A 25,678-nucleotide genomic window follows, 5' to 3' on the forward strand; every position below is an offset into this window, starting at 1 on the left:
TTGGAGGGTAACCAGTCAGATGTTTTTCCTCCAATTTGCAGTGTATAAGACGATGGACAGACATGTTGGCAAGAGAATGGGCTGGTGAATTGAAATGGGTGGCCACTAGGAGATCCACCCTATTGTGGCAGGCAGAGCAGAGGTGCTCATCAAAGCGATCTCCCAGTTTGCGTCCAGTCTCTACCTGTGGCTGGTGAAACACCAGCCAGCAGCAAACTAACCTGAAGCACCTTAAGAATTCTCTGGTGTTGACAGGGTTAAACATGGGTAGAGAATTCTTGGCTGAGGTTGTGTAAGGAACCACCAGCTATTCCTTATCAGTGCAGCCATAGTATTTGTTAGTTCACTCGTGGAATTTTGGCAATGCTTGGAAGGGTTTTCCTGGATGCTCTGGTATCGGCCCACACCCCAAAGCGGACAGGCTGGCCTCAATTAATTGGCCACTTTAAATTGCCCCAGTGCATATTGGTTGAATATGCAGGGGTGGGGAGGGGGGTACATGGTTAGCATAAAGTGGGCAGAGGTTTGTTAGTATTAATTCCAATAAGCCGAAGTGCTTGTTTCCCTGCTGCATCTCTCCATGTAATTAACTCTATAACCATTAACCAATCTGATCTTCCCCTGACAACACAGAAGAATCAATGAACCTTGGAGTTCACTTAATTAGTGACCTATCATGGGTACACAACATTTCCTCACTTGTCAGAAAGGCGCAACAGTGACTGCACTTCCTAAGAAGACTGAAGCGGGCAAGGCCACACCCACCATTACATCAACCATCTCTCTCGAGGTTGTCCTGGTCAGCTGCACCACAGTGTGGTACGATTGCTGTAGAAAACTGAATCGAGGTCAATCCACAGGATCATAAGAGTGGCATAGAGGATAACTGAAGATTCTCTCCCCCACCCCATTGATGTGACCTACCTAGATTGATGTCTGAAGAGGGCATGAAAAATCAGTGAGGACCCCTTCCACCCCGCACCACCAGGCTGAGAAATAGCTTCTTCCCATGGGCAGTGATATTGGTGAACTACCAAAGGAACTGCACACACTAACCATCCCTCATATTTACAGAACACCATCACTTTATTTATTTCAGGTTAATTGTCAGATAACATATATAACATCACATACAACCATGAGATTTTTTTTTCCTGATGGTGTGAAGGACCACTTATTGGCAGTGCAAAAAAAAATCGTACACAACATACACATGTAAACAAATAAAGAAATGTAAATAAACTGACTGCAATACAGAGCGAATAAAAAATCAATAAAGTGCAAAAGTAAGGGTCCTTAAATGAGTCTCTGATTGAGTTTGTCGTTGAGTCTGATGGTGGAGGGGTAGCAGCTGTTCCTGAACCTGGTGGTGCGAGTCTTGTGGCACCTGCACCTCTTCCCTGATGGCAACAGTGAGAGCAGAATGTGTGCTGGGCAGTGTGGATCCGTGATGATTACTGCGGCTCTCCCACGACAATGGTCCCCATAGATGTTCTTGATGTCCTGGGCTGTGTCCACTCCCTTTTGCAGGGTTTTACACTCAGGGGTACTGGTGTCCCCATACCAGACTGTGATGCATCCAGTCAGCACACTTTCTACCATCTTATGAATATTGCATAAGTATTGTTTGAATGTATGGTGTGTTATGTCTGGTTGTGTGTCCGCACGTTTTGCACCGAGGACCGGAGAACGCTGTTTCGTCGGGATGTACTTGTACAATCAGATGACAATAAACTTGACTTGAAGAATCAGTTACAACCTGCATGGTCACAATCCATCTCTATTCCTTCATCGTCACTGGGTCCTTCTGGTGAAGGACTTGCAGAGGATGAAGGTGGCAACTCATCACCTACTTCTCAACCGCAATTAGAATTTTTTTTAAAATTTTTTAATTTAGACATACATCAAGGTTACAGGCCATTTCAGCCCACGAGTCCGTGCTGCCCAATTACACCCAATTGACCATGTTTTGTTTCACATAGTGGGAGGAAACCGGAGTCCCCGGGGGAAAACCCATGCAGGCTCGGGGCAAAAGTACAAACTCCTTACAGATAGTGCAGAATTCGTACCCTGGTCCTGATCGCTGACGCTGTAAAGGCATTGCGCTACCTGCTACGCCACCATGCTGCCCCATAAATCCTGGCTCTGACAAAACCAATGGAAATAATGCACAAACCTTAACAAAAACACACTGCTATGGTTCAGGACTGGTGTCAGTAAAAGGAGGTGAAGGGCACTCCTTCTGTCCAATAGCCTACAGGTCATCTTTGGGCAAGGTGTAGGGCCTGTTTAGCCTCCCAATCAGGGTCACATGAAGCCATGGGTTGTAGATGGTGGATGGTTTTTACAGGCAGATTCTACAAATTGGAATTTATGGTTGTAAAACTAAAAACGCTGGACAGATGAACCTGCTGATCAATGGGCAGGGTGGCCCATCCAGTTTTCACACTGCAACTGAAGAAGGCAACAGGAAACCACTTCAGTATTTTTCCCTTGATTAATCATGAACTCAACATCAACTATGGTCTCTGTGGTGCGCTGTTAGCCAGAATCAGACACACACAAAGTAAAGACTGTACAACAGGCTTTAATCCACAAAGATTTCCACGGAGCCATGCTGGCTGTAGCTGTAGTAACTCTGAATGAGCTTCGGGAGGCCAGCGGAGGCTTATAACCTGGAGGGTGATTGACACCCGACCAGGTGGAGATTGATCCCATCAAGCCGAATGATTGACAGCCAGCCAGGTGTTGTCCTGTCCCCTTACACTCCTGCAGGTACAGAGGTTGCCCCCTGCAGTAGGCCGGTGGTGGACCACCACAGTCTCAGCTCAAAAGACAAAGCCTTCACCAAAGAAGAACAGGGGAGGCCACAATTCAGAGGGTCAGAGATGGAGAAGGATGGAGAGACATGATCAGCCATACTGAATGATTCAGGAGTCTGACACAGGCCAAACAAAGAAAGAAAAACAGATTTCCTCCCTTAATTGCCATTAGAAAGAGGAAATCTAGTCATTTTCTGGTGGCCCTTACCTATAATTTAATGTTGCTAAATTGTGCATGGGCTTAGTAATATCCTGCCAACCAAGTAATGGAACCACATTCACGGCAGAGGAATTCTGTACGTCCAGAAAATATCATCCTTATTCAAAGGAAAGCAGGTAGAATGTGATAGTGCTTTTAAAATCGGCCCATAACAGAGATGCAGAAATGTTCATCGCAATTCAACGATCTTTCTTTAAAATATCATCACCCTTCCATACTGTGAAAACTAGGGTTCATTAGCGTCTCCACACTTTGTTAATCTGTCAGTACCACTACATGGCAACAAAATTAAAACATGCATCGCATTACAAGGACACGGTCTCCATGGCAACATCTCCTCACACGTCAACTTGTTTACACACAGAGATAACCAAGTCAGCAACAATCATGCAGAAAGAGAAAGGAGATTTCCTCTGTCCAATTTGTAGCTGATTCAAACACAATCTTTAATCAAGATGTTTTTGTAGTACACAGGACTTACTCATACATTCAGGGGTGCCACATAGCTTTTCTGCCATGATGGAACTAAGTCTTGAGATGTGAAGCCTCTAACCACAATGGAGAAAATCAACAGCTGCCCATCCTCTGCAACTCTCAGCAACGTGCTAGACAGAAACCACTGGAGCTGACTTAATAGTGGTCCTTCAGAAGTCTATAGATCAACACCTGCACCAGAAATATGAACCACCTCAATAATGAGGGAATGCTGCAATGTCAATGTCGTGGATACTGTCCTTGGGTAGAGGTATTTTAGGTCTTTTTTTTTGCCCTTTGGAGTTAATGTAAAATTCCTGGGAAAACCCAAAGAAAAGAAAAAGTTCCCCTCAGTATTCTGACAAGTATTTATCTCACAGCAACATCACTAAGACCGTGGACTTTGTCACTTTCACTTCACTGCTTGTGTACAAATTGGGTGCTTAATAACAGGAGCCTAACTTCTAAAGTACTTTATTGGAGGTGAAGTCAGGTCAACTTTATTGCCATCTGATAGTACAAGTACAACTCAACGAAACAACGTTTTCCGGTCCTCAGTACAAACCACGTAGACACACAACCAGACATAATACACAGGGTAACGCACAAATGTCTGGAGACACCGTGGTTGAGGTAAAAACACAATGCTGGAGAAACTCAGCAGGTCAAACATCGTACTTTATGTAGCAAAGATGAAGATACATAACTAAAGTTTCAGGCTTGAGTCTTTCATCAAGGTCTGGAAAAAATGTAGGCAAGTGCCCAAATATAATAGTGGTGTGGGGGGAACAAAGGGAGGAGCAAATAAGTAATAGCTGGATAAGGGAGGAAGGATGGCTCTGAGAATGGAGAGGGAAGGGGTAGAGAGCTGGAGGAAAGAAGGCAAAGAGAAAGGGAAGGGAGAGAGAACAGGGAATGGTCTAGCAGAAACCGAACGTCAACATTAATGCCATCCAGTTGGAGAGTGCCCGGTTGGAAAATTAAGTGTTGCTCTTCCAGTTTACTGGTGGCCTTGGTAAGACAATTCATGAGGCCATCATGGGAATGGGGCATGGAATTGAAGTGGTTGGCCACTGGGAGATCCCTGTCTCTGATGTGGACAGAGTGAAGGTGCTCAGCGAAGTTATCTCTGAGTCTACATCTGGTGTAGAGAAGGCCTCAGCAGGAGCACCGTATGCAGTAGATCACTCCCATGGATACACAAATGAAGTGGAGCTTCACTTGAAAGAACTGTTTGGGGCCCCAAATGATGGTGGGGGAGGAGGTGTGGGTGCAGGTGTGGCACCTCCTGCAGATGCAGGGGAAGGTGCCGGGGTGGGGGGGGGGGGGGGGGCGTGGGGAGGGTGGTTAGTGAAATGAATTGACAAGGAAATCACAGAGGGACTGGTTCCTATGGAAGGTGAAGAGGAGAGGACAGGGGCAGATGAGTCTGGTGATGGAATCATATTGTAGGTAGCGGACATTATAGGAGGATAATGTGTTGAATGCAGAGGATCATAAGGTAGTAGATGAGGACAAGGAAAATCCTCTGTTTGTTATGTTTGGAGGCAGAGGGGGACAGGGCAGATGACCAGGAAATGGAGGAGATGCAGGTAAGGGCTGAGTTGATAGTGGGGAAGCCATGTTTGTGGAAGAAGGAGGACATTTTAGAAAATCTGGACTGAAGACCTCATCTTGGGAACAGATGCAGTGAAGATGTTAAAATTGGATATAAGGAATAAGATCCTTGCAGGGGACTAGGTGCAAAAAAAGTGCAGTCGAGTGTGGGAGTTAGTGGGTTGTAAAATATATCAGTGGAAATCTTGTCTCCCGAGATGGAGACAGAGAAATCCAGAAAGGGGAGAGTGTTGCCAGGATGAACTGGGTAAATTTGAGATTGGGGTGGAAGTTGCCAGCAAAGTGAATGAAGTTGATGAGCTCATCCCGGGTGCATGAGGTGGCCCCGATGTAGATGTCAATGTAGCGGAGGAAGAGTTGGGGGCCTTGCCTGTGTAGGCTTGCAGCATGGATTGTTCCACAAAGCCCACAAACAGGCAGGCATAGCTGGGACTCATGGGGACCCACGGCTACTCCTTTGATAGGAAGAAAGTGGGATGAGTCAAAAGAGAAGTTAATAAGAGTGAGAACAAGTGTGAATGTTCTGCCCTTCACTCTCTCCGTAACAATCCCAACCTCATAATCGATCCCACAGACAAAGGTGGGCTGTTGTGGTCTGGCACACTGACCTTGCCAAGGCCAGATAACAGCTCTCAGACATCTCCTCCTACTTATCATTAACAAAAGACTCCACCACAACACATCAAGCCACCATCTCAAACACCATCTCCAACCTCAACACCTTTGGTCCCCTCCCTCCCTCCCATAGCCTCCATCCTCATTGTTTCCCATCCCTGCACTGCCCAGTTCTACCTTTTACCAAAAATACACCAACCTTTCCACAAGTTCCTGCCCCACTGAACTAGTATCATCTTACCTCAACCCCTTTTTTCCTCTGGTCCAATCCCTCCCCACTTACATCCGCGATACCTCACACCCACCCCCCCCCCCATCTCTTCCAATTCCCTGATCTTGATTGCCTCACTCAGCGGGAGGGGGAGAGGCGGGTGCCATGAACCTCCTCCATTCGCCACGTCACACTACCCCTTCCTCTGATATAACATGCTTATATCACGTGGAGAGGAAACCACGTGATGCCAGAGACACTAATGATGCTAATGACACTAGTTCTGTGGGTGGGGGGGGGGGGGACGATTCCTGCGAATGCCCCCCATCCTTGGTGCCAGCCATGTCCATAGCTATGCTCAAGCTCAGAGAGTAGTGGTCATGATTCCTGAGATATTCCCCCACCAAGAGGTCTGCCACCTGACCAGGTTCATTACCCAGATCCAGTGTGCCCTCTCCTCTCATTGCTGGTCTACATATTTTGTCAGGGATCCATCTTGGACACACCTGACAAATTCTTCCTCATCTATCCATCTTGTAGTCAGGAGGTGCCAGTCAATATTAGAGAGTTGAAGTCTCCCATAACAACAACCCTGTAATTTCTGCACTATTTCAAAATCTGCCAGCTTTTCAGTTCCTCGTAGACCCGATGGCTATTTTAGGGCCTGTAGGCAAGATTTCAGACTTATTTAAGTTTTATTGTCAGAGTACGTACATGACATCACATACAACCCTGAGATTCTTTTTCCTGAAGTGATTTACTCTCTTCCTAGTTCTGACTCCCACCTGTACCAACTCACTCGATGCTCCCTCTGCAGCAGCCTCCCTTTCTATCACCGTGAAATCAAATCAAAGGAGTAGCCATGGGGACCCGTATGTTGAAAATCTATTGATAAAAATTAAAAAACTAAGATCTAAAAACTAAAAAAAGCTACAAAAAAACCCCTCCACAAGTTAATCTAATCCCAAAACTAATATATCAAATATTAATTGTAAAACTATTACAAATTGGATTGCATTACAAGGTACAGAGGTTGCCCCCTGCAGTAGACCTCAAAGACTTCAAAAACATCATAAAATAATTATATTTTTCAGAATATCACTGATCAAGAAAAAACAATTTATAAATTCATAATTTTAATTTCATTATTTTTGCATACTTATGCCAAATTTGCAAAAATAAAAAATATTTATCCCTTAAATTGTACATAATTTTTTCTAATGGAATACAACTTTGAATTTCAGCATGTCAAAAAAAGTTAAAATCACCACCCACTAAAACATTTTCATGTGCATTCACTAAATTTAAAAAAGTATCCTGTATAAATTTCTGATCATCCAAATTTGGTGCATAAATATTTAATAAAGTCCATTCTTCAGAAAATATTTGACAATTTACTATAAGATACCTTCCTACCAGATCTGTAATTACATCTTGAATTTTAACTGGTAAATTTTTTGTCAATAAAATTGCCACTCCCCTAGCTTTAAATTAAGTGTAGAAAAAGCTACTTGACCTACCCAATCTCTTTTCAATTTTAAATGTTCCCTTTCAGTTAAATGAGTCTCTTGTAAAAAAAAGCAATATCTACCCCTAATTTCTTAATATATGCTAATACCTTCTTTCTTTTTATGGGTCTGTTAATCCATTTAATATTAAAACTTAACATCTTAACTGATTTAGCCATTATTTCCAAATTATTAACATACAGTCCTATCCAGAAAGAATTCCCATAAATTAGATTGGTCAGCGGTGTCATCATCTGCAATCCAAAAACAATGAATTTATTCAAAATTAAAATATTATATAAAATTGTTGAATTTTTTAAAAATTGAAAAACAAAAAAAAACCCTCCCTCCCCAAAATCCCAGCATTACCACCTTCCATTTTACGGGTCATATAGTCAAACCAATAAAGCACATGTAGTCGTCAGAAACTAACAAACGCTGACTCTCAAGGAAAAACATTTTTTAAAAGGAAAAACACACTCCCCATTAAAAAATCATTTCAATAAGTCCTCCTGTGGAAGGCGAGTTATGGGCAGATCTTCAACAAAATCTTCGGCCTGAATATAATTGTTGAACGAGACATTCTGCAGATTTGGAATGAAGATTTTCAAAGTAGCTGGATATCACAGCACAAATCTATAACCTTTATCATATAAAGCCTCTTAACTGGATTAAATTCTTTCCTCTTCTTCAAAAGAGCTTGACTCAGATCTGGATTTTAAAAACCTTATCACCTTCATAATTCAAAGGTCCATGTTCTTTCGCTCTTCTCATTGCCAATCCAAGTTTTTTTTAACCATATAACCGTTTACAGCACAGAAACAGGCCATGTCGGCCCTTCAAGTCCGTACCAGTTCACTTGAACAACTCCACTAGCTCCTCCGCAAACTCCTGAGGAAGCAGAGGCTCTCTTCATGATGCCACCGGTGCGCTGGTTGTCGTGTATCTCAAAAATTTTACTAAGATGGATCTTGATTTTTGATATGCCTGTGGTTTTGGAGCTAATGCTCTGTGTGCCCTTTCTATTTCCATTTCTTCCTGTATTTCTGTCATTTCTTGGACCTTCGGGATCCATCCTTTTATAAATTCCTTCATGTCTGTGCCCTCTTCACCCTCCTTCAGGCCCACTATTTTTATGTTGTTTCACCTACTATAATTTTCCAACATATCAATTTTCTGAGATAAAAACTCTTGTGTCTTTTTAATTTTTTTTGTCACTTTCTTCCAATTTTTCTCTTAAGTCATTTACTTCCATTTCTACAGTCATTTCCCGCTCTTCCACATTCTCCACTCTTTTCCCTATTTCCGTCATTACCAGTTCTAACCTTTGCATTTTATTTTCTAGTCTTTTCATTTTCCTTTTATTTGCATTAAATTCTAATGATAACCATTCTTTTAGTGATCGCATTTGTTCTTCAAAAAAAACTATATCTATATTCTGTTCATCAGTTTTACCTTCTATTTCTCTGTGAAGATCTTGGTGGTCTTCTTCCTCTTCTTCTGTGTCTGTATCTGTCTTCTTCTCTTCTTTGTGTCTGTGTCTCTTCTGTTTTTCCTGATGAGCTGCTCGTTTCTCTTTGTCGGGCCTCTTCTTGCTGGGCCTCTTGTTGCTGGTCCTTCCCTCCTGGGCTGCTCGTCTGTTGTGCTTCCTGATGTTGATCTTCTTGTCGGTCATCCCTCCGTCCATCTCCCACGTCTGTTTCATCACTCTCTCTTCTGCTGCCTTCCTCGTCCTCCAGCTGAGCGCCCTGGTGTCGTGCATCCCTCAGCTGCTCTGTGGCAGCCCGCTCCTCTGCTGAGACCCCTCCCGCCGGTGTCCTCTTTCTCCTTTGATTGCGCACTGAGCACTTTTGTTTGGCTTCTCTATCTTGATCATTTAAAAATCTAATCAATATAGACTGAGGTCTTTGATTCGGACGGGCTTTGGTTGAAGAGCTCTATGGGCTCTCTCAATCAAAATTCTCTTTTTGAAATTTTCTCACCCAAAGATTTGTGGTATCCAATCTTGAAAAAAAGCGAATTACACCCTGACCTTCTTTATCCTCGGACATTCCAACAATTTTGAGATTATTCCTTCCACTATAATTTTCCAAGATATCAACCTTCTCCAACAGTTTTTCATTCATAAAAACCAAAGCAGTGACAGTCCTCATTAACATTTGTTCTTTCCTCAGTACGTTAAACATCTTCACGATCATCTTGAATTCTTTCTTCCAATTTATCAACTCTTTGTGAAACACTATTGATTTAGTTAAATCAATTTTAACTTGCTGCATTTCTCCAGTTAAAAATTTTAAATTATTTTCCATTGCATTTGCAAGATTATCAATTTTAGCTTCAATTTTATCCATTTTCTTCTTAAAAAAAACTTTGCCTTGCCTTTAAATTCTTCTTCTTCTGTAGTTGGATCTTCATCTTCACTTGTAAGATCACTAGCATCCACTTCCATACCAGACAAGTATTCTTCTTGCAGACCTGGAGCATTGGACTAGCCCTTTAAGAGAGATGAAGATTTTTTTCCCTTTAACTTTTTCATCCTCACGCACACGCAGTGCGGAATTAGTTTTCAGGACGGCACCATCTTTGCGGAGAGCTGCAGGTGTGAGAAACAGAAGTACCTTCACAGATTTCACTCGAGACAAAAATTGAGAACAAAGAACATTTATTGTACAACAGTGCAAAGTTGGGTGCTTCCCCTTACCCTGGGAATACACACGCATACTGGGGCTCACCCAACTTTTATACAGTTCATTTCAGTGTAGAGGTACCCTCCCCCCCCCTAACATTCTTCTGCCTCCTGGATTGGTTTGGCATTTGGTAATTCTGTCTGCCTAGTGCAGTTTCTGTAAACTTGAAAGACCATGGGGTATCCTGTCTGGGTCCCTTCATGTCATTGTCCTTATTCATGAATCTGCCTTTGTCCTTATTCACACATCTCAACCCCCAGGACTTACTAAATTCTATATGCAGAACTTGCTAATTCTTTCTATCACTGTAAGACCCTTACTCTATTATACTTGCGTAACCCTTCCTTACTCTCTTATCGGAATTCATCCCTACTCAGCACTTATTTAACTTCCTCTAGTCCAGTCCAGTATTCCTTATTTCATTCATACTTGCTTTACTTCCTATATTCTATTATCTCTCACACAGGGATGGCTCTGTGAGATGATCTGTCTTCAGGTCTGTCTACAGCGGGTTGAGGAAGAACTCTGACGGCCAGCTTCATTGAAGAGGTAGACCCAGGTTCTTTTTCTCTCTTCGGTTCATGTTTTTCCTTCGGTGTAGTTTCTGGCAACATTGTAGTTAAAGTTATTAATAGTTTTAAAAGACTTCAAATTAACTTTAATAGTAAAAACTTAACTTAATTAGCAGCTTTTTAATTAAAATCCCGGGGAGTCGTAAGGGAACACTGTGTTCCCTACGCCATCACGCGACCTCCCCTCTGTTTGTGGGCTTTGTGAAGCAATCCATGCTGCAAGCCCACATGGACAAGGCCCCTCAACTTTTCCTCCACTATATTGATGTCTACACCCACAATGTCATGCACCCACAATGAGCTCATTCACTTGATGCCACATTCCACCCCAATCTCAAATTCACCAGGTCCATCTCCCCTTTCTTGATTTCTCTGTCTCCATCTTGGGAGACGAGCTTTCCACCGACATATTTTATAGACCCACCAACTCCCACAATCACCTCGACTGCACCTCCTCGCACCTTGTTCCCTGCAAGGATCCTATTCCCTTCTTGCAATTTCTCTGTCTCTGCCACATCTGTTCCCAAGAGGAGGTCTTCCAGTGCAGATCATCTGAAAACTCCGCCTTCCTCCACCTTTTCTTGCAGGGTGGCTCGTCATCGACGTTGCGGATGAACGGGTGCTCTGAGTGCAACAGGCATACATGCAAAGGGACTGGAGCATCGCTGGAGAGACACAGAGGGAGAGAACTGGAGGGACGCAGGGAAGAAAGGCAGACTGAGAAAGAAAGGCTGAGGAAATCGGGAGGAAGGAGAGGAAATGAGAGAGGTCAATGGAGGAGTGATACATGATGATGCTGTAAGAATCCATAAAGGCATGGGTAAAGATTATCTGAGGAGATAAAGGTTTTCCCCAGGCAAGGCCGAACCTTAATCCCCTCTGACACATAGATTGCTTTGAGCCATGGGTAGGCATGTAATGTATGAAGGTCAGACAGAGGGGTAAAAGAAGGCCATTCAGCCCAACACTCTGCCCTGACATTCAATTACATCCAACCGCAGCACCTTCCCCACAGCTCTAAATATCTGAAAGTCTGTCTCTGTCTTGAATAGTGAACAACAGGGCCTTCCTACCCTCGAATAGAAAATTCCAAGTATTCTCGATCCTCTGGGTGAAGAAATCTTATCCCACCTGAGTTCTAAATACCCCAAGTCGGTGAAACTAATTCTGGATCCCACACATTTGAAGCCATTAATGCATTAATTTATCGCTCTTCTAAATACGAAGAACTCCAGGTTTAATCTGCTCCTGTCTGCTTAAAATCTCCTTACAGAACAGATCCACAATCCCGAGAATCAATCTGGTAGCCCTTCACTGCTGTCTTCCGCGTTCAGCGCCTCTTCCAATAAAGATTATCAAACAAATTTAACACCGAGTCACTTGAAAAGATATGAGGGCAAACAACCAGGAGCTGGATCAAAGGAGATGGTTTTCAGCAGAATTTGAAATGGGGAGGGAATATCACGGGTTGGCACATGGCCCAGCTGAATCCTCAGTGGTGACTTTCAGGAGTATAAACAATCTGCACCAGGCTAGGATCGGAATTTGAGGAAAAGAAGAGAGAAAGCACAAAGATTCCCCTAGGAACATCAGAGTTGAGAATCTGACATTTCAAATGAGCTCTGGATAGAAACGGCGACCTGGCGGAGGAGAAGGCAGGAGAATGAGGTTGAAAGAAAAATATACAACAGCCATGATTTGAATGGCAGAGCAGACACGATGAGATGAATGGCGTAATTCTGCTCAGAAGTCTGATCGATACTAAATCACAATAATCACAAAAAAAGTTTACATTGTATTGCATAGTTTGAATTATTCTCATCGCATTGGGTTGACAATCAAGACACAAATTCATACTGTTGGAACAAATGAGGTGTAAGCCATATCAATGGAAATATCCTTCGACTGGATGTGAAAAAAGATCCAGTCCCCAGGATAGGGTTTGAAAAATTCTGGTCTCACCAGAACCTCTTGATCAGCTCATACACACAGACACAATCATCGCTACACAGTCCCAACTGCCACATAGTCCCCACGGTCCCCACAGTCCCCACCGCCACACATTCCCCACAGTCCCCACCGCCTCATAGTCCCCACAGACCCCTCCATCACACAGTCCCCACAGTCGACATAGTCCCCACGGTCCACACAGTCCCCACCACCACACATTCCTCACAGTCCACATAGTCCCTACAGACAACACAGTGCCTACCGCCATTCAGTCTCCACAGTCCCCACCGCCACATAGTCCCCAAAGTCCCCACAGACCCACCGCCACACAGTCCCCACAGTCCACATAGTCCCCATCACCACACAGTTCCCACAGTTCCACCACCACACAGTCCACACAGCCACACAGTCCCGTCCACACTGCCACACAGTCCCCACAGTCCCCACCGCCTCATAGTCCCCACAGACCCCTCCATCACACAGTCCCCACAGTCGACATAGTCCCCACAGTCCACACAGTCCCCACCACCACACATCCCTCACAGTCCACATAGTCCCTACAGACACCACAGTGCCTACCGCCATTCAGTCTCCACAGTCCCCACCACCACATAGTCCCCAAAGTCCCCACAGACCCACCGCCACACAGTCCCCACAGTCCACATAGTCCCCACCGCCACATAGTCCCCACAGACCCCTCCATCACACAGTCCCCACAGTCCACATAGTCCCCACCGCCACATAGTCCCCACAGTCCCCACCGCCACACAGTCCCCATCGCCACACAGTCCCGTCCACACTGCCACACAGTACCCACAGTCCCCACCGCCTCATAGTCCCCACAGTCCCCACCGCCACACAGTCCCCATCGCCACACAGTGCCCACAATTCCACCACCACACAGTCGACACAGCCACACAGTCCCAAGTCCACACTACCACACAGTCCCCACAGCCACACAGACCTCACAGTCCACATAGTCCCCACTGCCACATAGTCCCCACAGTCCACATAGTCCACCCTGCGACACAGTTCCCACACTCCCCACCACCACACAGACCCCACAGACCACACAGTCCCCACCGCCATACAGTCACCACAGTCCACATAGTCCCCACCACCTCATAGACCCACAGTCCACATAGTCCACACAGTCCCCACAGCCGTACAGTTGACACTGCTACACAGTGCCCACAGCCACACAGTCCCCACAGTCCATATAATCCCCACCACCACACAGTCCCCACAGTCCCCACCGCCACATAATTCCCACAATCCCCACCGCCTCACTGTCCCCACCGCCACACAGTCCCCACAGTCCACATAGTCCCCACCACCACATTGTCCCCACGGTCCACACAGTCCCAACGGTGCATCTCTTCTCCACCCTCGTATAGCATAGTGATGTTGTACTTCTGAAGTCTGAGCATCATTCTTTGCAACCTCACTGGTGCTGCATTTATCGGCATCTTCAATATCATGACCAGGAGTAGGTGGTTGGTCTCTATGATCACTGGTCTTTGGTCATTTAACTTGGAACAGGCAAAATTCACTGCCAATAACTCCTTTTCGAGCTGCACGTGCCTGGTTTCTGTGTCAGTGAACAACCTTGATGCATAGTGTCCCGCCTTGCAGGCATTCTGCACCTAGGCCATACTGCGATGCGTCACAGGTCAACAGCACTCATCTTCGTTTGTCGTGGTATGACAAAAGAGATGGGCAAGACATATGCATCTTTCAAGTGTCGAATGTGTTCTGTTGCTGCTCATGCCAGGTCCATTCCACATTTCTATGCGTCAGCTATCACAATGGAGATATGAGTTCGCTTGAGTTCAGGATGAAATTGCTCAGGTAACTAACATACCAAGAAATCTTTGTAGGGCTGTCACATCTGATGGCACCGGCATCTCACTGATTGCCTCTGCGAGTAAACACATGACCTACGTAGCTGACCTGATTCATCCGGGATTTGCAGTTCTGTGGGGGGGGAGGCACGGGGTTGAGCCTTAGGTTCACCTTCCTGGCTCAGTCACTTGCGTCGTGTTCCTTTAAAGCAGTGGTTCTCAAACTTTTTCTTTCCACTCACATCCCACTTTAAGCAATCCCTATGCCATCAGTGCTCTGGTAATAGTAAGGGATTGCCTAAGGTGGGATGTGAATGGAAAGGGAAGATGAGAATCACTGCTCTGGACCCAATTGTTACTGAAATATTCTGCTTGAGAAAAATTGTTATTGGCCCATTTCCTTTGGAGTTATGAAACCGTGCACATAACAAGTCAATTAGGTACAATTAAAATAGTGGTTTTCAAACTTTTTCTTTCCACCCACATCCCACGTTAAGCAATCTCTTACTAATCACAGAGCATCGATGGCATAGGGATTACTTAAAGTGGCATGTGAGTGGAAAGAAAAAGGCTGAGAACCACTGCTCTAAATTCTTGCCGCCCGGCAAACGATTGTTCCATGCATCTCTGAAATACTTCACTAGCCAAATTGACCCTGAATGGCATTCACAAAAATCTGTAGTGACCAAACCCAGTGTTGAATGGGGTCAGCAGTGACGATTTGTAGTCGATTTGATCTGCCAGAAGGAGTTTTTGGTGTCTAGAACTGAGATTACAGTTGTGCCAGCTATTTGTGCGGCAACTTCCTCCACAGTGCACATTGGATAGTGTGGTTTCTTCAGGGCTGTATTGAGTTCTCGCGGGTTTATACAGATCTTGATCTCTTGTCCATCTTTCTTCTTGGCAGCACCATGGAGGACCTCCATTTGGTCAGCTCGGAGACGGGGTAATCACACCCAGGTCTTGCATTCTGTCTGGCTCGGCCTTGACTTTGACTTTCATCGACTCCAGTATACGGTGCGCCAGACGAACCACAGGTCTCATTTCTGGGTCAAGCTGCATGGAGTGGGTTATTGGTAATTTCCCCAGCCTGTCTGTGAAAAGGTCGCCCTAGTCTGAAAAATTTCTCTGGGACAAATCATCTTCGGAGAGGCATATTAGGTGTACTTCTCAGCTAAACGAGACAAGTCCCATGTCCATGCATGCGCTCAGGCCCAACAGAGGCATGGCATCTTCGTGGACTATGAAGAACATTAGTACATTTAACTGTCCCTGTATGTAGCACTGCAGCTGCACATTGGTTTTGATCCTGCTGCCTCCATACGCCAGTAGGCTCATTGACCTGACACATGGCTTAATCTGTTCTGTTTTCCTCAGCCGACTGGATGTCTTCTGTGACATGACGTGACAGAAGACATCATTTCTGCCATCTTTCCTCTGATTTGCATTCCCGCTGAGCTTCCTGCCATCTGCAGAGTCAACCCATCGACGTAGTACTCATCATCTGGGCTGCTTCCCTTTTGCTCCAGCTCCAGCTGGTCGATTGTCCTCCTAGGTCTGGGCCTAGCGTTGGTCTGCTGCCTGGATCTGCAGCACCTGCTAAAATGGCTCTATTTTCTGCAGGCTCTACACTGCAGACGCCACATGGTCGCCTCCACAGTCTCTCCCTGGATGAGACCGTGGCCTGGCCTGGCTAGCTTTCCCTCCTGAGCTCCTGTCATTGTCTGCTTGCAGGTCTCGTCTGGACTGCACCAATGCTCGTGGCATGTTGCTGTGGAGGGGCTAACTCCCAGCTATTCTCCTCCATGGTATCATAAGCCAAACAGGTAGAGATGGCCTTTGCTAGCATTAAGTCATTGCTGTGCAGAAGTGCTTTCCTCATACTGTCATCACAAATGCCACAGACCATCCTATCTTTAATTCTTCACAGAGCATTCCAAAGTTATAGGTCTTTTCCCTGATTTTCAAATTGCTGACATCTAAGTTAATTGACTCGCCAGACTTTTGGTCCCTAGTGTTAAACTTACGTCTCTCTATTGTTACATTTCTCTGTAGGTTGCAGATTTCCCTGAATTTTTGTTTTAAACACTCGGGATCCTCTCTCGACTTAGCCTGACTGGTAACGAGTTCCCCTTCATGCCCTTTGTCTGCGTACAAGAACGACCTCTCCTTTTCAATGGCTTCCAGGCCCACCAAATTCAATGAAATATACACTCTGGTACAGGTGGGCTTCTCGCTGTGTGCTGCCTCAATATGTCCTACTCTTGCTCAAAAAGATGCCAGTTATCCGCTACATTGACCTCGAACATGAGTGGGTCGGGCAGTCTAAATCCATCTGCCAACATGGTGACTGCTCCAATGCTGAACATGGTTGTTATATAGTCATAATAACATGAACTATTTTGTAACTGCAGAAGAATACACTGTAGTAACTGTAGTGCACCACTGTGGGGCGTATAAGAGTGTGTGTGAGAACAGTTTCCTGAGATGGTGGAAGGCATCAGTAAGCAAAGTCTCAACTGTTATTTGAATCTTGCATCTCTAAGTTATTTAAGAAGCCTTCCAAGTAACACGGAGACATAACATGGTGGCAGTGGTATAAGAGAACAAGAATAAAGCCATATAATTGATTGTAAGTCACTGAAATTTGAAGGGGCAGAAGAGATAAAACATTACTGAAAAAAAGTGGCTGGAGCAACAGCAGTTCACCCAGTGATGGGCTGGGAGGCTGAAGATATTGTTGAATCGTTTAAAAAGTTTCAGCAGGAGTGCAATTTAACATTCAAAAGCTATTTTAAAAATGCAACAGCAGAGAAGGTCAGTTTTATACTTCTCTGGACGGGGGAGCGAGGCCTTAACTTATTTAATAGCTGGGAGCTTACAGAGGTGGAGAAAAATGATCCAGAGCAGATATTTGCAAAGTTTGCTTCTCACCTTGAACCCAGGTCTAATCATAGAATCAATGAATTTCAAGGCTTAATGCAAGAGACTGATGAAACTGTTGATAACCTCCTCACTAGACTAAAAATTGCTGATGCAAAGTGCAGATTTAAGGATATAGAGGAAAGATTAGTTGATCAACTAATATGGGGGAGTGCCCATCCCAAAGTGCAAAAGTCTCTTATAGGGAAGGATAGCTTGAAGCCAGTCAAAGCTATAGACACAACCAGAGCCTTTGAAGCCACAAGGATACAAATGAAATCTCTATCTATGTAGACCCACCCACAGCAAAGAGAAGGAAGGGTTGTTGCTATAAAGAACACAATCAGAAAAGTGCAAACCCCCAAAACCTGCAGGAAGTGCAGCAGAAAACACCCCTTCGATGACCGAAACAATAGTGTTGGTTATTCACTTTTGGTTGGTTGGAAGGCCTCAGGCTTGTGATCCGATTTATGATACCATGCTTTTTACACACAGGAGAGGGAGCTTCTTACATGGCGTAAGCCTTTTTTTTCACCGCTATGCCTTCATGGAGCATGCGCAGAGCGCTGTTGCAAGTACGGGGGCTGCAACGCAATTGCAGAGGGTGCTGAGCAGCCGAAGACAGCGACTGCCTGCATCCTGTTCAAAAATGTTTTAATCATCGAATTAAAGTCATTAGAATTGCTGAAGTTAAATAAAGTAAAGCTTTTTACCCTCTTCTCCCTTCTGGACCCTCCTGGACAGCGGTTTGCCAGCATGCAGGAACACCCAAGGCAGGGGATGGCTCCCTGGAGGCCTCCTCTTCACCTCATTGCTTGCAGAAGTTTCCCACGTCATCTCTCCCCTCTACGTGCCCAGAACACAGCTCCGATTTACCACCCTGCCGGTGAAGTCTCTCTCCGCTAAAACAGTTTTTGTGGACAAAAGGAAATTAATTCAGGAGAGCTTTCAACCTTCACGTTAGTTGAAATAGCCGCAAGCATTTTGTGTGGTATCGAGCCTACTAGAATATTGCAGGCATGCCATTTCCCTTTCGAACAATTAAGTCAATGCTACAGTCACATGCATAAACTGGCGTGCAAACAACCTGGAAGGGAGCCACTTGGATTCCTCGTGGGCAAAGATTAGGTGCGTTCCCCTGCCATGGCTCACTGCCTTCTGCTGCAGGTTGGTACTGTCACTGGCATGTGCTCACTGTCGAGAGCCAGTTCTCGCCTCCACAGAGAGCTGGCAAAGATGCAGAGTATGGTCAGATCTAAACTCAAATGCCATGGCTTTTTGCCAGCAGGCAACGCAGCTTAAACGAGGAGCAGAGAAAGGTAGGCCATTTGTGGGGGATGGCGAAGTGGAATTGAGGCACAGAATTGGGCCAGGCTGTCTCACATTGGGGGAAATGGGATGGGGGGAGGGGGACAGCAATGCTTGGTGGGTGGAACGAGTCACGGTGGGCAGCGGAACAAGTGGGTCTGAAATTTAAAGATCAACATACAATAGATGCAAGAAATCAGAAATATAAACATAAACACTGCTTTGTCGGGTTGTAGTTGTACAGAAAGTCTGCAGACACCGCGGTTGAAGTAAAAACACAGTGCTGGAGAAACTCAGCAGGTCAAACAGTGTCCTTTATGTAGCAAAGGTAAAGGTACATAACTAATGTTTCAGGCTTGAGCCCTTCATCAAGGTATGGAAAAATGTTGGCAATCGTCTGAATAAAAAGGTGGGGGGGGAAGGGTGAAGGGGGTGATCGCAAAGGCAGGAGGGGAGAGGTGGAGAAGGGAGGGGAGAGGCGGAGAAGGGAGGGAGGGAGCAGCAAGCAGGGGGAGGATGGATGGCTGGGTGAATAGAGAGGGAAGGGGGTGGGGAGCTGACAGGGGGAAGGGAAGGGAGGGGGAAGAGCTGACAGGGGGAAGGGAAGGGAGGGGAAAGAGGAGAGCAGGCTAGCAGAAACCAGAGAAGTCAATGTTAATACCATCCGGCTGGAGAGTGCCCAGATGAAAAATCAGGTGTTGTTCCTCCAATTCACGGGTGGTCTTGGTGGGATAGTACATGAGACCATGGACAGGCATGCGAGTGTGGGGGTGGGACGCAGTACTCAAATGAAACCATCACTGGTGTGGATAGAGCGAAGGTGCTCTGAAAAACGATCTCCCAATCTGCGTCCAATCTCTCCGATGTAGAGAAGGCCACAAAGGGAGCATCGGATGCAGTAAATCAGTCCTGTGGATAAACAAGTGAAGTGTTGCTTCACTTGAAAGGCCTGTTTGGGGCCCCGGACCAGGGTGAGGGAGGAGGTGTGAGCTCAAGTTTTGCACCTCCTGTGATCACAGGATGGTGCCGGTGGGGAGGGGGGTGTTGCGATTGGTGGGGAGGGATGAGTGGATGAGGGAATCATGGAGAGAGCGGACTTTACAGAAGGCAGAGAGGGGAGGAGAGGGAAAGATGTGTCTGGCGGTGGGATCCTGTTGTAAGAGCTGGAAATTCAGGAGGATAATGTGGAGGCTGGTGGGGTTGGTAGGTGAGGACAAGGGGGTAGGGGGGGCCAGGGTGGATGAGTGGGAAATGGAGGAGATGCAGGTGAGGGCTGTATTGACGATGGTGGAGGGGAATCCACATTTACGGAAGAAGGTGGACATTTCAGATGATCTGGACTGGAAATAAATTTGACTTGAAATGTTGGCAATACTCAGAAGTCAGGCAGCATCGTCGCACAGAGAAAGGGACAACAATTCAGGTTAATCACCCCTCATCAGATATATGGGAGAAGTTAAAGTAGAAGAGTGGCAGGGAAAGTCAGGAGAGGCAGCGAGAACTAACGGTAAGGTAAGTGACTTTGTGCTCAAGGCTCCGAGTGAGACGTGTGTATGGAAACATTAGCAAACCTAGCAGCCCTTCCAGGCATCAAGCTAGTCCTTCACATCTCACCAGAAAAGCAAGTGCCTCCACCATTCAAAGCAAGTTTGTTGAAGATTCCCTTGCACTTGAGATGTTTTCCAGGTGCCACTGCAAGCCAGAACAAGCTCCATCTCTTGCAATCCAATTTGCCCAATCAGATTGATTGCCGCCACATTGTTGCGTGGCTCAACCCTTTAAATACTTTAATTTTTTATTTAACGACATAGCATGGTGGAAGGCCCTTCCAGCTCATGAAACCTGTGCCTCCCTATTTCGAGAGGGTCAGCTCAAGTGAGGAGATTGCCGTCTGCCATTTTAAGTCAGATCATGTTGCCATTAACATTGTGTTGAATGTGCCTACTTCAAGAAATAGACTCCAGTAGTTTTATATGCATAGAAAGGTAAAATATGTACTAAGACAAACATTGGACTAACTGACGCTAAATACACCTGTTCCAATTTACCTCCAAATTCAACTTAAAGACAGACTTACAAATGGATCTCGTTTGTAACCTGGGGACTGCCTGTACTGATATTTTTAATTACTTTATATTTTGCACTGTTGCTTGTCTTTTAAACTATTTATTCTTAATGCTGGTGTATTTGTTAGGCATTGTAAGATTGAGTCTCAAGCTACTGGAAAATTTGCATATCCGGCATCTACCAATTCACTAGGTGCGGAATATTGGGAGTTTCACTGTATTTGTATCAACAATCAGTGTTCCCATCATTAATGTCCAGCATATTCACAATTCAGAGCCGGTAAAGTCAGTTCCCTGAATTTAAACAGCCCTCATTAAATGTGAAAGAGACTCAAAAATAAACTAAAAGCAACCAACAGAACCTGACAGCATGGTCCCAAGAAACAATCAGTCCTCCCAGGAGACGTCTTCAGACCATTTTCCAGCTGAGCTAAGAAAATCAATTGGTTACAGCAGGATATCGAAGCTGTAAATCACAGAAAAGAAAATATTTTTTCTTTTAAAAATTTGGGTAATTAACATGGGAATCACTCAAAGAAGAATCCCTGTTGCACCCGGCCCTCCTTCTGAAAGCCTTCCTCACAAATGGTCTTTCATGAGCAACTTTTGTTGATGCAACTGTATGGATAATTGGGCCCCAAATGTTGTCAGAAGTGACTCGTTCAAAAGGCAAGTCAAAGCAGACACGTCAAACTATTTAGATTGGGCCAATGAACATTGGGCTACGGTCTTCCATTCAGAGAGTGCCGTCGGCATCTTGGTAGAATAGAATTTAAAGAAACACACACACACACACACACACACACACACACACACACACACACACACACACACACCACCTGACCACCTGTTTACGCCCAGGAAATTTTCAGCGTGAATTAAAGATCAAGACTGGAGACTAACATTGCTCAGGACTTTTAGCTACCATTTATCTTGATGAGCGACAGATGGACAGAGACGTCACCCCAATAAAGTAAGAGCCATATTTCCGCATCGTTGCCAAATATTAATTTCTGTGTTTTTTTAAAACTCAAGAAGCTTGCTGTGAATGCAAGAACAAAGCATTAATGAAATGGATCATTATACTGCTTAGCCAGGGTAGAATCCTGTAAATAATCCATTCACAATCAGTCCAAATCTCACATTCTCAAAGCAGAAGCTGAAAGGACACTGTGGTGCCATTATATCCAGAAGGAATTTGTCTAAGAAAGATGTTAGGAGGGCGTATTCTTGCCAAAATCCCTTCCCCTTTGCTTCAGAGGTAAAATATAATAGACTTTATCGTCAGCTCCCCCTGTATCAAAAGGCATAGAACAGTTGGAAATGCTCCCTGTCATATTGACAGATGACAGCTTTATATAAAATTTAATCCTCTATTTTAACAAGGGGTGCCAATCCATCGGGGTTGGGTCTTTGTTAAGGTAACCGAGAAAAATATTTTTGCATGACACATTAACACCTTTTGTTACTAAAATCACCCAATCTTGAAACACTGTCTTTACACCCCTGGTATTATTTTCCTTCACTCTGCTACCAGACTCCAAAAACTGAACTTGCTCATCCTCGAAACCTCACTCGGATTGACCCGCTGACTGTCTGCACGTGACGATTGTGTCTCAAGGGATGCTGGACAAAGTTAAAGAATTTTATGAATGTTCCATTCTCAATGTAGTGTTACATGACAATAATGGAACCTTTACCATTTTACCTTTACCTAAATGCAGAGAGGCAGAAGTTAGTCTGCCTGTTGATTGAGAGCAGGATAAGGGTGTTTGGGTGTTGAAGTGTGGGTGGACATTGGACCCTGTGAACACTTCCAGTTGGCCACCCTGACCATGTGTTCAATGTCAAGCTGAATACACTGGGTCTGCGCCATATAAATTTCATCTGAATTAAACCCCGTATCCTGCCGATGGACAATTAGACACCTTGTGTAGTCAGGAGTGACTCCTTCAAAAGGCAAGTCTCCTGATGAGTTTTGTTTCAAGTGGGTTGCAGAGGATTTATTGCCAAATCCACTTCTGAGGGAAGTCGAAATCACAGGCCTGGACCTCAGAAAGGCAATGAAATCCCTCTCCGACTCAGCTGATCTGGGCTCCAAATGACCTCTAGGAGAAATGGATATGGGACACACACCCAGGTCTGATCAGCCTGCGGTGGACCTACCTTGGCAGAGGGTGGCTTGGGTTTAAAAGGCCGAATCCCCCATTGACACTGCAGAGTACAACTGAAGATGTGTCTGATACCGGATAATATTCCCTAGTGGTCATCCGCCATTATTGCAATTGAGGCAACCGACCATACTAACTCAATGAGAGAGGATCAATCTAAACAATACTGAAACGTCAGCGATTCTAACACCTAGTCTTATCAAGCAACCTGAAGTCAAAGCAAATACGTCAAGTTCTTTCGATCAATGAACATTGAACTGTGCTCTCCTGTTCAAAGAGAACTGTTAGCAATTTGTTAAATAGAATTTGAAGAGATACACGTACTCCCAGGACATGTCCCCACCCTAGTTCAAGGCACCAGTACATCTTAAGAAAATTCTTAAAGAAAATTACAAAAGTGGATTGTTCACAAGATCTGGGAGTGTATCTTTTGGAAGGCATTGGCAACATGAGTTTTAAGTTATCAAAACACCAAATATTGTTCGTGAAGGTCGCCTTAGCTGTAGCTAGGAAGTGTATAGCGGTTTCTCCCAGTTAACCGTCTCAAGATGGAATATGGAAAGCGGATTTGCATTCCCCTAGAGAAGATCACTGACAATATAAGGAAGAGTTATGACACATTTGTTAAAATTTGTAAACCTTATTTGAGTCATTTTGGCACCCAGTTTGATTAATTTCCCCTACTTGCAAAGAAGATGGTGCAGATATCATTCATATGTGTGTGTGTGTGTGTGTGTGTGTGTGTGTGTGTGTGTGTGTGTGTGTGTGTGTGTGTGTGTGGGGGGGGGGGTGTTTATGAAGAAAGATACTGATACAGAATCAATTGTCAATTAACTACAAGTTTATTGATTGCTTCATGAATCGCACAGGGTAGGGAGGTAGGGAGGGAAGTCAGGGGATGGGATTAACACACACACTCATTGGGATATATATATATTACACACACACACACACACACACACACACACACACACACACACATATTATGGTTTGATGAATCTGTAAAAATCAAAACTAAAATATTAAAAATAAAAGACATCTCAGGGATCGAGAAGATGCCACTTAGCACAGTGACGTGATTGGAATGTCGATGGGAGGGGGAGAAGGGGGCGGGAGGGGGGAGTCATAAGGCAATAGTCACTGAGGAAGCTGTTGAAAGTGTGTTTTCTTTTCTGGAAATAAAAAAAATCTTCACTGGATTTAAAACAGACAATCACCGGTTTCTGCAGGGTTTATGGAATCCTCAGCTTCCGCAGGTGTAAAGATTTCTGAGGTTCCTCAGGTTTTGAGGATTTGAAGGTCAGCAGGTCTTACGAATTTAATATAATTTTTTTAAAATTTAGAAATACAGCATGGTAACAGCCCACGAACCTGTGCCGCCCAAATACACCTGTGTGACCAATTGACCTGCAATCCCTTTACATCTCTGGGTTTGTGGGGGGAAATTGGAGGAAACCCACACGGACATGGGGGGGGTGGGGGGAGGTACAAATTCCTTATGGACAGTGGCAGATTCGAACCCAGGCAGCTGGCCCTGTGATAGCATGGCGAGAATGGCTAAGTTCCCCTGTCAACCTTGCATCCTTGTTGAAGTCTGCGGGTTATGCAGATTCCTGCATCAAAGCCAAAACTGTGACTGCTTTACCTTAAGCTACCATGGGAAGAATCTAGAATCAGTCCTCTTCATGGGACTGAGAAGAATCAAGATATTGTAGTGCAAGGAGATCCTTTTCTCCCTCAGGGCAGGGGAATATAAAACTAGAGAGCATAGATTTAAGGTTAGAGGGGAAACATTTATAAAGGACCTGCAGGGCTCCTGTTTCACACAAAGGGTGGTGAGAAGAAGGAATGGGCTGAAAGAAGAAATGGTAGAGGTGTGTACAATTGTAACATTTAAAAGAAGGTTATTCAGGGACGTGGATAGGAATGGTAATTGAGGGATATGGGTAAATACAGCCAAACACAGCAAATGGGACTTGCTTGGGTAGACCATTTGGCCAAGATGGGCTGAAGGGGCTGTTACACTGCTATAAAACTCCAAGACTCCAAGTCTCAATAAATAGAGGCATTTGATTCATCCTGGGGGCCAGATGAGATCAACTCCAGACTGCTGAGGGAGGCAAAGTCCAAAAACCCTTGAAGGTGGCGGCTCAGGTAGACAACACGGTGAAGTAGGATGTGGCCTTCATCAGTCATTTGAAGACTAGAGCAGGGAGCTTGTGCAAGACATTGGTCAGACCACAGCTGGAGTACAGATCACTACATTGCAGGAAGGATGTGATCGCGCTAGAAAGGGTGCAGAGGAGACTCAACATAATTTTGCCAGGGATGGAGTGTTTCAGCATGAGGAGAGTCTGGGTCTGTTTTCTCTGCAGCAGTGGAGGTTAAGAGGTGACATGGCTGAACTACCTAAAACTTTAAGTGGTATAGATAGGGTAGAGGTGGACAAAACTAAAGGATCTAGGTATGGGGTAAAGGGTAGGGGATTTCGAGGACTACTGGCAAGTATCTGGAATGTACTGTCTGAGAGAGTGGTTGAAACGAGATCACTGACAGGTCTCGAGATGAGCACTTGAATCACTGAGACTTCGAAGGCTGCGGACTAAGTTCTGGGAGGTGGGATTGATACAGATGTGAACCGACTAGTCAGTGTGGACCAGTTCCCATGCTGCATGATTAGCCCAGATGGGT

The sequence above is a fragment of the Narcine bancroftii genome, chromosome 5 (genome assembly GCF_036971445.1).
Source record: "Narcine bancroftii isolate sNarBan1 chromosome 5, sNarBan1.hap1, whole genome shotgun sequence".
Classification (NCBI taxonomy): Eukaryota; Metazoa; Chordata; class Chondrichthyes; order Torpediniformes; family Narcinidae; genus Narcine; species Narcine bancroftii.